This window comes from Micromys minutus (genome assembly GCF_963924665.1).
Source record: "Micromys minutus genome assembly, chromosome: 20".
Classification (NCBI taxonomy): Eukaryota; Metazoa; Chordata; class Mammalia; order Rodentia; family Muridae; genus Micromys; species Micromys minutus.
This window is the reverse complement of record NC_137955.1, coordinates 24,517,443-24,536,506: the sequence shown is the minus strand read 5'-3', so window position 1 is coordinate 24,536,506 and position 19,064 is coordinate 24,517,443.

Sequence of the window (19,064 nt, the reverse complement as noted above, 5' to 3'; positions counted from 1 at the left end):
TTAATCTATTGCTGTACCTTTGGGTTTTATTGCAACTTTCAGAGGAGCTAGTTTAGCTCCACCTGCTGCTTGAGGCAGCTTCAGCCTTTGCTAAGGCACTTGGAATGTGAATAGTGGTAATTAGGCCTTTGAGTTTAGCCCCAGGCTGAGCAAGGGAGAGGAAGTTCGAGTCTGGACTAGCATGCACTGGCTCTGTACTTTCTTTATTAGACTTTGGTGTCAACTGAAAGGGTTGACTCTCCACCCATCCCCCAACCCCCATCCTTTAAACTAAGCTTCCAATTTGGGCATTCACCAAAACCCAAGGCAAGGTCTGAAATCCAGGGCTTCTGCAGATTTAAAGTATTTGTAGCTGTTTGAGGCTGCCTGTAGATGCAGTCAGTGGGATTAGAAGGTAGCCAGGCTGCATGTTCTTGGAAGTATGAGTATGCTTGGGTGCTCAGAGGAGCCCAGTGAGAGTGGTCCTAGGAGCAATACTAGAGGCTGGCTCTTTTTCTTGCCTTCTCCCCAAGAATGATTCCCAGTGATACTCTGGGAGACATAAACTGTTGGCATCTATAGAGTGTGTATAAATGGGATGGTTGAAAACTTAGTGTTTCTTTAAATGCATACTAAGAAGATACCTTTAAAGGTGAAATGGAGTGCTGTTGAGTCATTTAACAAGTACAGCAAAGGATGGTGCATCTTAGGAATGAGATTGCCACAGGAATAGATTTCAGTTGAATGGTTATTCCACACCAAGCCTGCTGTCCTTGTCTAGTCTTGTCATGGCTACCTCCTGTGCCCTCCGGTCAACACATTAACCATAAGAGCTGGCACCTGTAGATGGAGATATGGCTCAGTGGTTATGAGTTTGTACTGCTCTTATAGAGGACTGGAAATTGGTTCCTAGCACTCACATGTATAGCTCACAACTCGGAGGGAATCTCTGAGGGCCCTCTTTTGGAATTGACAGGCACTGAACACATTTGTGCATGCATACAGATACAGATATGCATAAGTAAAACTAAATTAAAAATATTTTTGTTATCTTTTGACATGACATACAATAATTTATTAGGTAATTCAGAAAGCCAGTATGTCTTCTTGTCTCCTTCCTCCTCTTTTAAATTACCTATTGTTTTCCCTTGGGTATTCTCTTTGGGCAATAGGAAGGTTTGGGCCTTGAGGACTCATATTCCTCCAGATATGGCTTAGAAGGTATTTTGTGGATATGCTTGAAATCTGCCATCAGTTTATTTTAAGGAATACAACTCTTGAAGCTGTCCATGGGCCCCATCTAATCTGATGACAGCTACAAGAGCAAGAACTGAGGTTTTTGTGGGAAGATATTCTCCCTCAAGAATTGCAGTATCAATTACTGTCAAGTTTCTGGCCTACTGGTCGACCTGACAAAAGTGACTTGCCAGCTACAACAATGGAGTAGGTTAATTCCTTAAAATAAGACCCTTTCTCTTCCCCCACCCCCATATATATATCTCCTATCTATTTAGGAATGAACCTTGAAAACTATACCACTTCTAGTGTGAAGGCTTAAAAACAGGTTTTTTAAAATACCAGTAAACCTGGCGACAGTACAGGGCTAAATCTACTTCAGATTAACATCCAGGCAGCTCAGTCAGGCAGTCAGGATGGGAGGCTGGGGATTCCTAGGGCAGGAATATGAAATGTGGCAGTCAAAGCTGAGAGGGGAGATGGGTATTTGAGGCATATTTGTTCACTCACTCTTCATTCATTTTTCTGATAAAAAATTTTTAAATTTAAAATTTATATATTAAAAACAAATTGGAGCAGTGGAGATTGTTTGGTGGGGAAAGCACCTGTACAAACATGAGGACCTGAGTTTTAGTCCTCAGAAAACTAGGCACAGTGCCATGTATCTCTAACCCTAGGGTTCTGACAGCAAGATGCAAGGTAGAGACAGAAGAATCTTGGGATGTCTGTGGACCAGCTAGTGGAGGACAACTAAAAAGACATCCTGAATCACACAAGGAGAAAAATGAGGATGGACACTTGAGTTGACCTCTGACCTTTACACCTGCACCATGGCATGCACACATTGGCACTCCTATGTATAGATACACATCCTCTCTCTCTCTCTCTCTCTCTCTCTCTCTCTCTCTCTTTCATACACACACACACATACACACACACACACACACACACACACACACACACACACACACAAACATACACTCAGAAAAACCCAACAGTTTTAATTCAGTAAAAGTCATAACCATGAAAAATGAAAAGACAATTTATAGAATGAAATATTTAAAGAGATTCCTACTCAGTGATTCTAAATATGACCAGGCAGGCTCCATAAATAGATGCATAAACAGGAAGTGCCAACCCGCTAGTATGCTGATTTCCCCTCCAAAGAATAAGGTGCTTAGGAATTTATAGTAACTTCTGTCTTAAGAAAATGTCTTTCTGTAACTAAATTTTTCTCCAGGTCCTTTTCAAAGCAATTTATCTATTCCTTGAGGTATCCAGTAAACATCTTTTAAAAATAAGAGGAAGGTGTGTGTGTGTGTGTGTGTGTGTGTGTGTGTGTGTTATGTAGGGGAGGAGCAGTCACTTGGGAAGCAACTGGGAGAGCCATCCTTTCTTTAGAGTGTCTAGAGAAGTAGGGTCCAGTTCCAGGGCACAGGGACTAGAAAGGGAACTCTACTTATTAAATAATTAAGCCCTATTTTTTTTTTTTTAAAAGATAGGATTCAGAACCTATTTTTGCCACTTTTCCCTCATTCCCTCAAATCATCAGATCTATTAACATAAAGCCAAGTTTTTTTTTGGGGGGGACATTTTCTCCTCTGGTCTTTTAAAAAGTTTTTCCCTTATCCCAAAGCTGTTCCATATGTGTAGAGATGCACTATCAACTAGAATTCACATTCCAATTTTTTTTTGTTTTTTTCTTTAGACAGAGTATATAATTCAGGAACTTACTCTGTAGTCCAAGCTGGCCCTGTAGTGAGTCTTTGCAGTCAGTCTTCCTATTTTAGCCTCTGGAGTGCCGTGCTGGGGTGCCGTGCTGGGTGACCATGCCTTAGCCCTTGAATTCACTCTGTTGTGATTGAGGTTCTCAGGGTCGGGGGCAGGTCACTGAACAGAAACTTTTCTCTATGGCTACTTCTCTTGGAAACTAAGTGGGACTTCTCAGAGAGCTCAGCTGCACACACAGGTGAGCTGAAGGCAAAGCTATGACAGAAGCTGGCTATACTTGGCTCCTCTTTGGAGAAGCTTCCCCGTGCTATATTTCCATCACCTCTTAGTCTCCATCTTTTCCTTTACAAGCCCCCACAGCCTCTCTGTAATCACCCACTTTCTGCTCAGCAGTGTCTGGACAGTGCCCTATGGAGACCTGCTTTCTTCCTGAACCTTACGCCTCTTCTTGAGGCCACTCCCAAAGCCAGCGAGTGGGTCCCACCCTTGGGTTCTTGACAGCAATGAAGAAGCGCACGACCACAGATGGGGCTAGCTTAGGGTCTCCTCAAGGTTTATCCAGTTCCATCCAAAGGTTCTGTTCTTTACCTACTGTTGGCGAGCTAGGGTTGAAGCCGCAGCTGCTCACATTCCAAGCACTCAGGGTGTACAGGAGCTAGCTCATATGTTCAGGAATTTCAATGGCCGGTTATGAAACTGTTGGCAATCTGAAATAGGTGGACAGGGGGAGTTTTCATTCCACTGAAGTTGAGCAAACATCACAAATCAGAGCTTTCATTTCCTCAGAGCCAGGTCATCAATTCATCCCTTCACAAACCCCCCTTACTTGCTAGAAGTTGTCCAAGTGAAGTGTCACCAGAGCATACTTCTATGTTTCTGGGCAAGGTGTTGGATGCAGATTGCAAATGGAGGGGCTTCTTACTTCCTCTACAGACAAGGAGTCCTTGTATTTTATTTTCTTTTTGTCCCCATTAAATTTTTTATTTTTCTTTTGATTATCTTGATTTATGTTTATGACCTGCCATGTATTTTTTTTTTTTTTTTTTTTTTTTTGTTCGAATAACCCCATAATTGTTTTCTTCTGCATCTTGATTAGAATCTCCTTCGGGAAAGGTGATGTGTTTTATAATAGAAATATTTCAGGGATGTCATACCACAATTAAAATTCACACAAGCTGGGGAGAATTGTGGGATGCCAAGAATGACATGTTTTGGCTTGTTGGATGTAGCTGATACTAAAGGATGTAACTAAAAGGTCACAGTGAGCCTGAGATGCTTGCATTCTGAGAAACCAAAGGGAGCCTTGGAGAGGCAGAGGCCCAGATCATGTCTGTATCTTTATAGGTTCTCTCATTCTTACCTTTAATTTTATTATAACATCTCAATAAGTTACCTAGCCTGGATATCAGTTCACTCTACAGCCCATACAGGCCTTGAACCCCCTATATTTCTTGACCTGCTCAGTGTCTAGGATTACAGGCTGTACCACCAGACTGTACTTTTTAAAAAATTTAGTTTTTAATTAGTTTTCAAGAATTTTATAGATGAATATTGTATCCATACCAGTTTGATTCCTCTATCACCCCTGTATAATTCCTCCTGTGTTTTTCCTTCTTCCTTTCTAATTCATGACCTCTTTTAAAATTATTTTCACACACACAAACACACACACACATACACACACACACAGACCACACACACACACAGACCACACACACACACCTGTATATATAAATATAGTTTTCTGGGCTCATTTAGTGTTGCTAGTATGTGTATTTGTTAAGGGATGACCACTTGGAACTGGATGTAAGGGGGGATCATTCCTGGAGAGAACTGATTTTTCCTCTCCATAGCGATTGGTCATATGTTGCTTTTCATACAGAGGTGGGGCCTTGGGAGATTTCCCCTATCTATCTTGCTGAGTCAGCTGATGCTATTGTTCTCCAGGTTTTCAATAACTACATGTTTAAGGCATCATAGGTGCAGCCTCCCTGTCATATAAGGCAGACACCATCTCTCAGCAGGTGTCATCCCCTCTTCAATGACTTTCCTTGACCCTTGTGTGTAGGGCTTGTGTTGTAGATGAATCGGGTAGGGTTGAGGACCATTTGGCCAGTTGTTCTCTGCATGTGCATTCTGTTGTGGATTTTTATTATGGCCTCTGCTGCCAAAAGAAGCTTCTTTAATGAGAGGGGAGGTCTAGTTCAGTTGCATCTCTGTACCTCCAAGTCAAGAGTGTGAAGCATGGGATGTCATCAGCAATAGGGTCTTATCGTCAAGTTCTAGGGGGCAACAATGGGTAGTGACAATAGCCTTTTTGGGAAATGTCTCGGACTCCCATGACCCTTGGTTGATTATGCCTGGCACTAGAGTTTCTGTTAAGTTGTCTATTGCTCTTAGGGAGAGAATTATCACTGCAAGTGTTATAATTGTATTCAAATTGTGTGCATACACACACATGCACATACATACATATAGGTAAATATATGGAATATAACATCCTTAATGTTATTTATCTCTTCCTGTCCCTCTGTATTGCCCTGCTTACCTCCTTCCCAGGTAAATCCCTTCCATCTTTCCATTTCATTCATTATAACACCTGGTTACTACCCTCCCTCTCTAGAGCACCTCCACTCACCACGTGGCCTTTTCTACTTTCCCGTTTCTGTGGCTGTTTCAGGATATATACTCCTATCTGAAGATTCAAAGCTACTGTTTACAAAAGACACCGTGGCATTTATGATTTGGGCTATAGGTTAACTCTCTCAATATTATTCTCTCAGTACAATGTATTCTAGTTCCACCCATTTACCTTCAAATTTCTTGATCTCATTTTGTTAAAGCTGCACACAATTCCACATATGTGTATGCATATCACACCTCCCTTAGCCACTCATCAGCTGAAGGATATGTAGCCTGTTTCCGTTTCCTAGCTATTGTGAGTAGAGCGCGGATGAGCTTGATTCACTCAAATATAGATGTTGCGTGTATGGTTTAGGTTATATGGTAGCTCCACCTTTAGCTTTCTGTGAACTCTCCACACTGATTTCTTTAGTGTCTGCAGGAGGTTGCAGTCCCACCAAGAGTTCCCCGTCTGTGTCCTCATCAGTGTGGTTGCTTGTTTTCTTGATCCTAGCCATTCTCGCTGCGGTAAAAGGAAACCTCAAATCAGTTTTCATTTGCATTTCTGCTACTGCTAAAATATTGAGCACACTTAAAAATATTTCCTAGCAAATTGTATTTATTCTTTTGAGAATTCTTTGTTCCAATCCATGGCCCAGTTTTTCAATTGGTCATTTGTTCATGTTTTCTTGATTCTGTTTAGTTCTTATATATTCTGGATATTAACCTTCTACCAGATGTATAGATGGCAAAGATGCTGTTCCACTCTGTGGGATTCCCGTTTGCCTGGTTGATTGTTTCCTTTGTTATATGGAAGCTTGTTAGTTTTATGACATCCCATTTTCTGTTGTTGATCTCAATTCAGTGAAGATGTATATGAGCTGTTTGCTTTTCTAAAGAGGAATCTGTCCCCAACTTGAAAACCTACTTTAAGCTACCCTTTCTAGATTTTCTGATTCTCAAACATTATCAATAGACTTTTGTCCAGTTACTAAATACAAAGAGGTAAGTAGTAGATGCTGGTGAATCCTAGCCAGAGGTATAGGGAGCTGTGCGGAGTAACAATGCACTGGCCTCTAAGTCTGTTCATAAAGAGAACAGAATCCTGAGTGAAAGAGAGTGGTTTAAAGTTCTCCAAGAATCTAAAACTATCAAACTCTGCATTCTTTCCTCTTAAGTGGCCACATAGGAAAATGAAGGCATTCCACTTTGTGTGGACAAGCTCACTGAGAAGATGGTACCCATTTCCTTCAGTTCTGAGCATTTGCAACAGCATCTCCAGCACTGAGTATGGGATGGATTAGTTTGAATTCTTAGCATGTTGGGGTTTAGGGTCTGGGTATAATTTCAGAGAGAGAGAGAGAGAGAGAGAGAGAGAGAGAGAGAGAGAGAGAGAGAGAGAGAGAGAGAGAGAGAGAGGGAGGGAGGGTGGGTGGGAGGGAGAGAGAGAAGGAGGAAGAATAGCAGGAGGAGAAGGAGGAGGAAGGAGGGAGGGAGGGAAGGAGGGAGGGAGAGAGGGGGTGATTTGAGCTTCTTCCACTTAACTTGTTTATACACATTCAAAAGCATTATTTTCCAGACCATGGGTGGGGAGAGCTGGTATGTTTAGTAGCAATCCCATAAACAAATAAAGAAGCTATTTGCAGTAGGAGTAGGCTGAGCAAAATCAGTCTTGTGAGTTGAAGGAACGATGACTGTCAGGGCCACAGCAGAAACATTTTGCTTCTTCCTGGGCGGATTTCTCTCTCCCACGGAGAATATTACTTATCTTTCCTGGTAACACTTAAAATCTTCCCACTTAAAATTCAGCATGAATGTCTAGAAATTGACACTTTAGGGCTGCAGAGTTCTCTTGGGAGTTCCGATCCCCTTGAAGGAGCACGGGAGGGAGAGATAAAGAGGAACGACAGCTTTCATTTCCACGGAGCAAGCACATGTCTGGAGTGTGTGCTAAAACTGCACCTTGTAAAAAGTCTATGTGATTTCTGAGTCTTCAGTATCTCATTAATACGATCAGTTGGAGGAACTATATAGCGACTATTAAACCTACATGTGTTCTAAAAATTGTTGTTTCTTCCCATTATTCTCTAGTGCAGGGGCTGGCGAGCTTTACTTGAAAATGAGAATATGTTGGGATTCAGAGAAAATTCCAGAATGTGATGAAAATTCAGTGGCTGATTCTTTACGATGCTCTACTTGATGCTCGGCTGCTCCGCTAGAGGACACATCTCCTCTGTCCCTCTGTCAAATTGTCCTGAGTATTGTATAGCAAACCACCATGGGCAAGAATTACTTTTTGTAGAGAGGGACAATAGGGTACATTTGATAGACACTACTAACCTGGTACCTAAAATTTACCTTACTCAGGACATGGTGGGGAAGTGGGGTCCAGCAACAATGTTTGGTGTGAACATTTGACATGTAGGTAAATGAGCTGCGTATAAGACTGATGGAGGGGACTGATGGATACAGCAGACAAGTCCTTCCCCGAGTGTGAAAGACACAGTAAGGATGTCGGGGGAGAGAAGGAGCTGCAGGCTGCCAGAGCTCTTGTAAAAATCTCCACCCATTTCTGTCCTTTGCAGAAAACAGCCTTAAACGTGTCTGCCTACATATTCCTATAGTAGGATGTGATGATGTGCTTCTGAAGGGGGAGCAAGGAAGGCAATGAATGCCAAGGAACTGTGGTGATTAATGTTCACTTTCAATTTAACTGGACTTGAAGTCACCGGGGAGACACACCTGTGAGTATATTTGCCAGGGTGTTTCCAGAGAGATTTAACTGAGACACTCACGTCCACCCTGAATGTGGATAGCATTATCCTATTGTCAGTGCCCCATAATAAGGAAAAAATAGAAGCCATTAGGTATAAGCATTTAGCTTTCTGCTTTCTAACTGTAGACATGATGTGGCCACCTACTCTATATGCCCCATGCTATTATTCCTTGCCTTAATGGACTGTATGTCCTGAAACAGAGTCAATACAAACCTTCTTTGCTTCAGTTCCTCTTTGTCAGGCATTTTGTTTCAGCAACGAGAAACATAACTAATGTAGGCACCTATACACTCAGGTAATATATATTCAGACTTTTCTTAGAGGATGCCAAGGTTAGATTTAACTTTAAGATGCTTTCAATCTAACTATTTAATACTATACCTGGCCTATCAATGTATGCTGTGCTTTTTAACAAAGTACAAAATAATAAATAACAAAGGGAAAGGTTACTTGGCTATCATTTTACTACAGGTCTTTGCAGTCCCTTTTTTCCCCCTCTAAAAAGGCATACAGCCTTTTCTTAAAACAATCAGGAAATCTAGCATGCAGCCATTTACAAACATAGTAGCTTATGTTAACCCTAGAGAGGTTCAGACAGGAGGAGAGGTGAAATAATTCACCCAGGGGATGGGAGGTTATGGGCCCACCAGTACCCACTTATTGATGATGTTTTCCAATACTGTTTTCCTTGAACTCTGTAAAATTACATATTGTACCCACCAAACATGCAAATCTGACTTAGGGAGCTGTCTGCATGAAGATGGGATGCTTATAAATATTATAAAATAATTATCCCATAAATGTGGGATCTCTACGTAGAGAGCAGGGAGGGGAGAAACTTGGGAACTTTAGCCAGTTTCTTGTTTATTCTTGACTGGCATTATATTACAGAGATGTAGGGATTTCACATCTTGCTTTTGTTCCACACTAGGTCCTTTAGCATCCCATCATTGTGGAAATTTCTTTTAGATGCACATCTGTAGGTACTTATTTATGAGGTTGGGTGTTTGCTCCTGTGGAATACATCTACTCCTCTTGCATTTGTCTTCTGATATAAGAACTTCTCCAGGGTGTGAACTGAGAACTAGTCGTGTTGAAAGAAGGATGGAAACACATTTAAAATTTACTAGGCTGAAGTTAAGTCTCTATTTGTTGTAGCACATGTGCTTAAAGTTAGGTTAACACAATCTAGTTGTATTAAGTACGTACTCATGGCTCACAGCAGTTTTATTACTGACCCCTACAAAAATCTGTCTGTTTATCCAACCTAATGAATACATTACCCACAGAAAGCTAAACCTTCAGTAATTGTTGAACAAAGTGTCACTGTTTGTTTCCTATCCTCTATAGAAATAACCCTTACCTTGAACCAGTCATGTATTATTATTATTATTATTATTATTATTATTATTATTTTGTCTTTAAAATATTATCTCACACAGCTATACATTATACAATAGTGTATAGTATATAAAAGTTATTTATTACAGGTCAGGGATTCAGACAGGACATGTTATAAATGGTTTGGTTTGTCTCTGCTCAATAATGTCTTAAAGGTGGTTTGAAGAATCATTTTCAAGGCATGACAGAGTCTGGATACTCTACTTCCAAGATGTTGACTCATGTAATTGGCAAGATGGGACTGGAAAGTTTCTTCTTCTCTACATGAACTTCTCTGTCTGTGGGCAACAGAGCTGTTGAGTATCCCATGATACAGGGCCTAGTTACCATGAGGGCTTTTAGCCACTTTCCCTCTTAGTCTGGATTCTTCCTCAAGATATAACATGATATAAGAAACAACTTATAATTTTCTTGTTCTAAAATGATAAAGGCATTTGTAGAAAAATAAGTAGAAAAAAATTATTCAGTTAGAAAAACTGGTGTTAGGTACCGGGTACAATGCAGAAAAGGGACATGGAATTCCTAAAAGCCATTAAATTCTCATCAACTAATTAAGAGTTTGGATAATTAAGTATAAAACACTGGCTTTTTAGTGTAGATGACTGGGTTGGGTTCACTCATACGATGCTTTGTTTGAACCAAACACTGGGCCACAAGAATGCAGCAATGCATTAGACAAGAAAGCTATAGAGAAATAAAAGTGTCAACACAGGGAAGTGAGGGATGGGAGGGAGTAAGGAGGGGGAAGAGACTGCTCTCAGTAGTCAAAGGGGCAGTCTTACTCAGCCTGGAAAAGAAAAGTCAGGAGGATACAACCATAAAGAGTTTACGAATCCTGGCCTTCCTTTGTAAGATGTGACTGTCATTTTGTGTGTTAAAACGGCTAGGTCAAAATATCTATAGTACTCATTTAAAAATGTTTCTGTAAATACATTCTTTTTGGTATGTTAATGATATAAATTGGTAGATTTTGAGTAAGGTGGGTTATTTATTCTCTATTATGTGGATGGGCCTCAACCAATCACTTGACCATCTTAAGGACAACAGACTGAAGTTTCTGGAACAGGGAAACCTGCCTCCCAATTGCTTTAGTGTATGAGCAGTAATGTCAAAGATCCCAGAGTCTTTGGGTCTGTTGACCTACCCCGAAGATTCCAGATGTTCTAGTTTTTATAATCATAGTAGCCAACACCTAAAAGTAAATTTCCTTTTCACTTTCAATACATACACATATAATATATTGATTCTGTTTAGAAGAAGACCAGTTAATATGAAAAACAATGCCTGTCATAGAAAGAAGTCCCACTTCATGTACTGAAAATATACTTTTGTTCTATACTACTCAAAATTGGAGAAAACTCTGAGGCTGCAAGTCTACAAGAATTATATATTTATGATTGTTGTGGATGGCCAGAAAGAGGTTCTCTTGGGGCACTGTATGGATTTTATTATGATGTATTTGAGCTGAAGCTTAAAAAGTTTGATACTCAAAAAGTTCCCATGAAAGAGGGAATCTACCCATATTAAGGTCTTTCTTGGGATCTCTGTCACAGTCAGCATGATGATCAAGAATAGTTTTTTTTCTTTCATAGAATCCTGACATCTGAAACATTTTCTAATTTTTTTTTTCATAACCAGCTGAAGAGATCAACCCATAGGTGAGAATTGCCCTTTGGGGGTTATGATGGGGACTACTGTGATTGCTAATTGACAGTTTAAACTTTCTCACTGAGTGGAGTAAGCATCCTGGCTCCTAGGAGTAGGTGGATGTCATAGGGAATGAATGTAGGTTTAAAAATGATTGCCATCCACCAGTGACAGTGACAAGCAAGTCTTAACTTTGGTTGGGATGAACATAGAGTGGAACCACTCTACCAAATAACCTCTTCTTGATTGGCAAGCCATTTAAAAAATGGATAAGGAGTTGTTTATGGTGGAGACAGCCTTTAGCCTTAGAAGTTAAGGGGCAGAAGCAGATGAGTATCTGTGAGTCAGAGGCTAGCCTGGTCTACAATAGTGAATTCCACAGTAGCCAGGTTATATAGTGAGATCCTGCCTCAAAAAATATGGAAAAGAACAAGATCCTTTTATATAGTGAACATGCAACAACTAGAAAGTCCAGTGAGTATTTTGTCTTAGATTTCTAGCATCCATTTCTAAAGATAATGAGTAACATTGTGTGGCTATCAAGTCAAGGATCCAGTGCATTTCAGTCCAGTAACTGATTTCCTCTAAATTATTTTGTGAGATGATTTAATCCATAAGACTCTATAGATGTAGCTGAGTAGACATAGAATTGGAATCTCTAAGCCCCAGGAGGGTAAGTATTGTGTCTGACACATAGTAGTTATGAAAAACAATTGGGATAATAATTATATAAGAGCACCTTGGGATTTTCTTTCTATTTACAGTTTATACATATTAGATAGAGCTATTAGGATTTTATATCTCAGTTAGTTAAAACCATGTAATGGTTATTAAGCACTGAGATCTCATTCAGCGTTGCTTTCTTTCTTCCATAAAGAAAAAAAAAAGCCCCAAGTTGGTCATTTTGGCGGAAATGAGCATCTGGGGACATGGAATTGGACTCTTAATTGGAGGCTCTGAGAACATTCATGCTTGAATTCTTCTGGGGTGAGAGAGTATTGCCCTCAAGATCTTAAGCGTTCTTAAAAGGGAGGTATAGTGTTTCAGAAACAACCCTTTCAAGCCTTAATGCCTTTCATCAAAGGATTTTAAAGCACTTTGCCTTTTGCAGGGCCCATGCCTACCTCCTGCCCAGCTTACACACATGCCTCCCTCTGAGGTCAATGGAGGCCAACAGCCCCAAGAAAACACATGAATGTACCCAGCGAGCCTACAAGCCAGCCATAGTTGAATCTTACATGAGAGTGTGCACCCGAAATCACGGGCTAGGTGCAAATAAAACTGAGCATGGGGTCCAAAGAAAATTTGTCCACTAGATAAAGGGACCTGACATCCAGACAAGAGAAGGTCTCAGAATGGAAAGGTGTGTCACTGGAGGTGGGGAAGTCGTTAGAGAATTCAAGCAAAGGTTGACTGACCACTTAGAGACCATGCTGAGACAATTGGTCTCATGATGGAGGACCAAGCTTTGTGGGCAGTAGAAGCCTTTACTCCACACTGGAGAAACAACTCAGTTGCTGAAGTGTGTACCTTGTAATCCCAGAGATGAGAGTTTCATCCCCGGAAGTCATATAAAAGAGCCATGCATGGTGACACACTCTTGTAATCCCAGTGCTGGGGATACAGAGACAGATCATTGGGGCCTCGCTGGACCACCAGTATGGTGAGGTCCATGTGGTAAGAAACCCTGTTCCTATTTAAAAAAAAAAATGAACAGCACCTAGAGTAGGAAACTGTACAAGAAATTGTCCCCCCCACACACATATGCTCTTCCACACAGATAGACATGCACAAGCACACTGATTGAAAACAAAGCCATCTCTGGCTCTCAGTGCCTGAGTCTAATAAGTCTACTTCTCTATCCAAGAATGGGGCATCTGAAATCTCTGATCCTCTAACCTACAGATAGCACTTAAGGTTCCTGATGAAGAGGCAAGTGACTGACATGGTTTAAGCTCACGCTGGGATAACAAACAAGTCCAAAAGGAGACTTTTAGAATAGACTTTGGGATGGTTTTCCAGATGAAGACTGGGAGCCCCAAGGAGGTTGAATCATCAGAGATTCGGTTGGGTTCCCTGCTGTATGCGTGTCAAGGCAGAGCCTAGGCCTGGTAGATTTTATCATGGTTAATCAAGTCATTAACCGCTCGTGTTGAGTTTCCTTGGGGATCTGTGTCTGGATGTATTTTCTTCAGAGAATGATTATGATTGCTTAGTCTAGTGCGTGAGTCTCAGACTTTAGCATGCATCAAAAGCCCTTGAGGCTTGTTCAAAGACAGACTGGGCCCCACCCGCCAAACTTCTGATTTAATTGATCATAGGAGAAGCCAAGGAGTTTGTCTTTTTAACAGAAATGTTCAGCGTATTAGTTTGCTATTGCTGCTGCGACAAATTAGCAAATTTAGTGGCTTAAAACATTGTTAAATTTATTTCATTTGTGGAGGTCAGATGTCTAAGATTGGTCTGGAGAGGTCATATTGGCAGGAATATTTTCCTTTCTGGAGGTTGTGGTAAGACTATTTCCTTTAATTTGCCAGATTCTAGGGGCTGCGACATCCATCCCATGGCTCCTGTCCCAGAATGCCACTTCCATCTTCAGAATCGGCACTGAGTGGCTGATTTGTTGCAACAGCCACAGAAAATACCTGGGGTCTGGCTAGGAAGGCAAAATCTCTGATTTTATCTCAGAACTGTTGAATCTGAAAACATGACAGCCAGCCAAAGCAGTCTCATAAAGCTTTCTCAGATGCCTCCTCCCTGAATCGTGGAACCCCGAGTCTTCTGCCTTCTTCCTATTCACCTTTAGCACCCTGGCCACTTTTTAGATAATCTGAGGCTATCTATTTATTTATTTATGTATTTATGTATGTATGTATGTATGTATGTATTTATATACAAGATTTCATGTAGCCCAGGATGATTCCCCACTTACTGAATTACCAAGGATCACATCCTGTGTCCATTTCCTAAGTATGGAATTATAGGTGTGTCTTCACTTTCTGTGTATACAGTGCTGGGGGTTAAACTAGAGACTATGCGCATGCTAGTCAAGCGCTATATCAACTGAGTAATACCCTCAGCCCTATTTATTATTTTAAAATAAAATAATTAACAGCCTTAACTTTATCTTCAAACTGTAATTTCTCCTTCACCATGTAATAGAGTTAAAGGTCCCATGGGTGAGACCCTTGGGGGTGGTTTGATATTGATCTTTCTATTACAGCAGGTGATACAGTCACTGTATCTTAATTCCTTGATTCAAGAACCTCTGCTTCCATGATCTGAAAGACAGCACAAAGGGTTATTGGGAGAATTATTGGTCAGTTCAAGTGGACAGGAGTTTGCAGGTCTTAAGGGGACAATTGGAATTTTGTGTGGTTTCAGCATTAATTAAATTATCATGTAAAATTGTAAGATGCCAGTGGCAATCCAAACTGATGGTTCCAAGAGTCTAGTACATTGTCCTGTCCTCAATTGTCTGACTCAGCCTTTTTGCCTAAAGACTTGCCCTCATGATAAGGGTACCGTCTACATCTTTCTGCTCCTCACACTTGTGGGGAATCTCCTTTCTTTAAAGACTTGGGCTGCTGCTGCCATGAAACCGTCTTCAGTTGTTCTTGCTGAAAGTCATAGATTTTGCTAGCTTAGTGAACACCCACTGATATTATTATTTTTTTCTAACAGAGTCCAGGTGAAGAGGGGGATTCCAGTTCCAAGTCAACCCTTGCCTTGTTGTTGTGCCAAAGGACAGTCCTCTCTCATGGATCTCCTCACCACATAGCATTTAGTTTTTATTCTTTATGTTTTTTTTCTACTTGTAAATGCCAGTGAAAATGTAAATGAAAGTCTTTGCTGGGAAATCAAATTTGTCAGCTGTAAATGCCATGTTTTCAGTTATGATGTGTGGCTGAGGCAAGCTGCTACCCCAGCTCCACCCCTGAAGTTTCAAAGAAAGAAAAAAAACAAAACAAAACAACAACAACAACAACAAAAAAACAAAACCAGGTTAGGTAAAAGGTTTATCTTATTTTGATTTTTTGAGACAAGGACTCATGAAGTAAAACTCTGGTTTCAAGGAACTTGCTATGTGGACCAGGCTGGACTTGAACTCACATAGACCCGTCTGCCTCTTGATGGTTGGGAGTAAATATATATAATACCATGCCCTGCCCAAGATGATTATGTGTGTGTGTGTGTGTGTGTGTGTGTGTGTGTGTGTATGTGTCTGTTATGTTGTGTGCAGATGTATATGCAGGCTAAACAGTATTGGATCTCTCTGGAGTGAAAGGTTGCTATGAGCCAAGCTATATGTGAGTACTGGAAATTGAACTTAGATCCTCTTTAAGAACAGCAAGTACTCTTAACCACTGGACTACCTCTCTAGCCCACCTAGGGAGAAGGTTGGGAATTCAGACATGCACAAACAGCAGTGCCTTTTCTACAGTCTGCAAGACTTATTTGTCATGGCACAGGTCTTGCTACTCTGGCTTTGATTCTGAAAACAAGTCTTGATCATTTGGCTGGTTTTCATATGGGTGAAAAGTTATGTAATGAGAGTATCGCCAAGGGCCAAGAGATGCATGGGAGGGGCGGAGAGCAGTAAAAAGTTATAACCCAAGGGTAGTGACTTTGAGAAGCAGATGTATGGCTAAGTGGTGATTCAGCATGCCTTTTCTGAAGCAAGTATTTATTATATTGATGAATGGATAGAATGGAAAAACAGTGTTGAATGTGGATCTCAGATACAGAGCATAGGCCTCATTCTGCACTTTCCCATAATTCCTCTTCACTACATCCGCCCCCCGCCCCCATCCCCGAGCTCTCAGCACTCTGACCAGGATGGTGCTCATCTGCTTTGGAGCATACCTGCTGGATCATTTCCCCCGAGTGCTCATGAGACAGTGCCCAGCCCAGCAGGCATGTCCCCGGAGCACATTTGCCACCAGCAAGGGAATTCCTCCATGCTACAAAGGAAGTGTGATTGTCAGGTGAGTGAGTGCCAGGAATCTCTGCCCTTGACTACTTTGTATGTGTCTGGGCTCTGGGAAATATTCTGGGATGTAAGGGAAACCTCATTCTACTGTTAACTGAGGGACAGAAAAAAATCTCTGCCGTCAATCAAGTTTATGATAAAAGATAACATCCTTTACATGGTCTTAGAGCATGGCTTCCATGAACATGGGGAAGCAAGGTTAAATTAATCAATTAAATTACAAAAATCTAGTAGTTTTTAGTACACTTCACCACGTCTTAAAGCACCGCTTGACATGAAGTTATTCTGTTAAAACTACCTCCTAAGCTCTCACATACTCTCCAGATAATTTTTTTAAAATAGTAACAGGTTACCAAATCAAAGTTATTTCCTGAATGAGAGACCCAGTTCCAAGATCAAGGGATATAATAGCTCCAGGAGACGTGTTCACTCCTAGATATATGATGAGAAGGCAAACAATAATTCACATTGTTTGGGTGTATTTGTTTATATTGTCAAGTTTAATCCTCATGGCAGCCCAGTGAGGTAGGAGCTATAGTAATCGTCTTGCGGAGAGGGACAGAGGGATAAGAAGGATTAACAAACTTGCCCAAGGTGACAGTGAGTTTTAGGATTGGAATTCAAGCCAGTCATTATGAATTCAGCAAGTGTACTTTATTGAACATTCCTCATACCACTAGTAATAGTCTAATCCTGTCCTTCCCTCCCTTTTCTCCCCCTTTTCCCCCTTTCTCTTTTCATCCCTCCCCTCTTCCCTTCTCCTATAGATTGATTCTTTTCCTTCCTTATGTTATATGGAATAAGTACTCTTTATGTTCCAGACAGGACATTAATAGGTGAATTAATAGGTAAAGACTCAATGGTGAATGAGAATGTGGTCCTGTCTGTATGAAAGTTGCAGGTTCCTTTGCTTCTTGATCCATTCTGTTCGACTTGCCCTTTCTCCCCTTTCTCCTCTTTCTCTCCTCCCCCCCCCTTTCTTTCCTACTTTGCTCTGGTCTCTTCCTCTTATTTCTTTTCCTCGGTGGTTTCCCTTCATGAGAGATGTCATCACTATCACAAATAGCAGATAACTGGGGCTTTTCTACCAGGATTTCCCTAGGAGCCATACAGTTGCTAACCGAAGGAAAAGCTAAAACAGAAGTTGTTCTTTTTCAGGGTGAGGAGAGGATTCCAATAGGACAAAGGTAGGCCTGAAAGTGAAAGGCGCTAGAAAATACTAAGATCTGAAGACTACATTGTCAAGGAGAGTCTCTCAGAGCTGGAGAAAGTGGAAATTGCATGAGGTTCGTGATCAATCTGGAGGATGAAAATCTGCTCGTCTGGGTCTTCAGGGTGTTCACAAAGTAAAGGAGGTGGTTGGGTCTAAATTTCTCAGGTGACTCTGTCAGAATAATCAAGGGGGATTTGGGGAGGAAAGAAAATAGCTGATGGCAATTCATAAGGGTGCACATATATCTATATGAATTCATGATACATATTTATTTTGGTGGAATACAGTGTAGGGGAAGGTGGGTTATGTAATTGTGTGTGTGTGTATGTGTGTGTCTACATACTATTTTAGACTCTAGGCCTGCTCATGAAAACATTACATTCTTGTTTGAACTATTTTTAGATATTCACTTTGCTTTAGTATCATTGAATGACATAAATTATTTTAAAAAAGCACAAATCCCAGGGACCCAGAGAACTCTGGAGAAATGAGATGGGCTCTGGTGGTGGATCACAGCCTGATTCTTTCTCTCCGTTTACTCCATTGGCTTCAGTAACTAGAACTTAATAAGAATTGAATTTATGACCATATTCCTGAGAGGTATTTCCAGATTTGGTGGAATCCTGCATGGAAAAGCACATTCTAAAGGATTAAAATGATCCTTAAATCACTTTAAGATCATGTTCCCTAAAGTCTCATGCTTTCTGTTTGGTTATTTTCTTAAAATAGCCCATTTTATGACCTTGCATTAGCAATTAGAAGTTTTACAAAGACCTGGAAAATGAGTTGAAGGAAGTCTCTGCCTTAAGAGCTTTCTGCCTCCTTTGGGTTGTCCCCAATCTCTGCTCTTCCAATGAGGCCTGAGCATAGGGAGATTCTTTGGGAGACTCTACTCTTAGAGGGTCTCTGAGTCTCAGGGGCTGCATTAGACAGAGTTCAGCAGAGAACACATGTGTATACATGTATCTATCTATCTATCTATCTATCTATCTATCTATCTATCTATCTCTATCTATCTATCATCTATCTATCTATTTATTTATCTATCCATCTATCCACCCATCCATCCATCTATCCATCCATCCATCCATCCATCCATCCATCCATCCATCCATCCATCCATCCATCCATCCATCCATCCATCTACCTATCTATCTATGGAATAGGGTCTTTCTCCATTTATATAGAGCAAGATGGATCGACAAGGGGAATTGGCTCATGACTTAGAAGCTAACAAGTTCCACCCTGTAAGGCGGGCCAGGGGGCTGAACATTCAACCAAGAAGTATTAAAATACAGCTGGATGGATGGCTCAGTGGTTCAGAGCATACACTGATCTATCAGAGAACCCAAATTTGGTTCCCACCTAACATCCGGTGGTTCCAGCAGCTGAGTCTGTCATCTCACAACTGCCTTTAAGTACAGCTCCATGGATCCAGTGCCTTCTTCTGACCTCTGACCTGCAC